The following is a 2,500-nucleotide window of genomic DNA, read 5'->3' on the forward strand; positions in this document are numbered from 1 at the left end:
CGTGTAATCTCTGTTTAGGGTCAAATAACATTGTAGTTTACTTTGTTTTTGTGTTGATTCATTCCAATAAGTTCGGTACTTTTCTTTTTGTGTGTTAATCATTTGGTTGGGCCGGATTGTGTGGATGAGGGTGTCCGTGTCCTGAGGCTGATTATTGTTAGTCGTGTTAGTCTGTGTGTGGAGTCTCAGGACCAGCTGGATGATGGGACTCTTCTCAGTGTTCACTTCATGGTTTTTAAGGGCTTTATAATGATAAGAGTTGGGGTCACTCAGTTTTAGATGTTTCCAAAATTTGATGGCTCGTTTCTCAATGTGGATTAATAGAGGGTATTGGCCTAATTCTGCCCTGCATGCATTGTTCGGTGTGTTCCTCTGTACTCTCAGGACACTCTTACAAAACTCTGTATGCAGGGCTTCAATCGGATTTTTGTCCCATTTGTCAAATTGGTGATTTAGGAGAGGACCCCAAACTTCACTGCCATATAGTGCAATAGGTTCAATGACTGACTGGAATATTTTGAGCCAGATTCTGATCGGTATTTCAAATTGGATAGATTTTTAATGGCATAGAAAGCCCTTCTTGCTTTCAGCTTTCAGTTCATTCACGGCCAAGTTGAGGTTTCCGTTTGCACTGAATTTCAGCCCGAGGTATGTGTAGTTTGTGGTATGATCAATTTTGGTCGTACCAAGGGTGAAATTGTGTCTCTTTCCCTGACATCTGGGTCTTTTCTGGAACGTTATTACTTTGGTTTTAGTTGGGTTAATGGTCAGGGCCCAGGTCTGACAGAACTGATGCAGGAGGTCCAGGTTCTGCTGTAGACCCTCTTCTGTTGGAGACAGCAGGACACACACACTCTCTCTCTCACACACACACACACACACACACTCTCTCTCTCTCTCTCACTCACACACACTCTCACTCTCACACACACACACACACTCACACACACTCTCTCTCTCACACACACACACACACTCACACACACTCTCTCTCTCACACACACACACACACTCACACACACTCTCACTCTCACACACACACACACACTCACACACACTCTCACTCTCACACACACACTCACACACACTCTCACTCTCACACACACACACACACACACTCTCTCTCTCACACACACACACACACTCACACACACTCTCACTCTCACACACACACACACACACACACTCTCACTCTCACACACACACACACTCACACACACTCTCACTCCTCACACACACACACACTCTCTCTCTCTCACACACACACACACTCTCACTCTCACACACACACACACACTCTCTCTCTCACACACACACACACACACACACACACTCTCTCTCTCTCACACACACACACACACACACTCTCACTCTCACACACACACACACACTCTCTCTCACACACACACACACACACACACACACACACACTCTCTCTCTCTCACACACACACACACACACACTTTCACTCTCACACACACACACACACACACACTCTCACTCTCACACACACACACACACTCTCTCTCTCTCTCTCACTCACACACACTCTCACTCTCACACACACACACACACACTCTCTCTCTCACACACACACACACTCTCTCACACACTCTCACACACACACACACACACACTCTCTCTCACACACACACACTCTCTCTCACACACTCACACTCTCTCACACACACACACACTCTCTCTCTCACACACACTCACACTCTCTCTCACACACACACACACACACACTCACACACACTCTCTCTCTCACTCTCTCACACACTCAAATGAGCTTTATTGGCATGACAAATTGTACATTGTATTGCCAAAGCATTTATATGAGCATGAAAAATAACAGTAGAACAAATTCTGTATTGAACAAATGTGGGGAAAAAAATAAAAATAAAAATTATAATATATATATATAATAATAATTAACAGTGTATATACTTTCATTGGTGTGTGAGTGTGAGTGAGTGTGAGTGTGTGTGTGTGTGTGTGTGTGTGTGTGTGTGTGTGTGTGTGTGTGTGTGTGTGTGTGTGTGTGTGTGTGTGTGTGTGTGTGTGTGTGTGTAAATGGGCGCATCACTGTTTGGTCGACTCTTCCCTCTGTTTGTGGCAGGAGTTGATGTATTTTGCTGCTAGTGAAATGCAGTCTCTTTGTTCACCAAGTAAATATTGAGCTTGTGCATCATTCTTTTTGAAGTTGGGACAAATCATTTCAAATTTGGGAAAGAAGTGTTTTCGAATGTTATTATAATTAGGGCAGGTGGTGAAGAAGTGCAGCTCTGTTTCTATTTGTCCTTGGTTACAGTACGGGCATAACCTGCCCTCTCTGGGCATCCAGCTCTGTCTGTATCTGCCCTTCTCTATCATCAGTGCTGTCTGTCTGTCTGCCTGTATCTGCCCTTCTCTATAGTCTGTCTGTCTGTATCTGCCCTTCTCTATCATCAGGCTGTCTGTCTGTCTGTCTGTCTGTCTGTCTGTCTGTATCTGCCCT

The sequence above is a fragment of the Xyrauchen texanus genome, chromosome 36 (genome assembly GCF_025860055.1).
Source record: "Xyrauchen texanus isolate HMW12.3.18 chromosome 36, RBS_HiC_50CHRs, whole genome shotgun sequence".
NCBI classification, from domain to species: Eukaryota; Metazoa; Chordata; class Actinopteri; order Cypriniformes; family Catostomidae; genus Xyrauchen; species Xyrauchen texanus.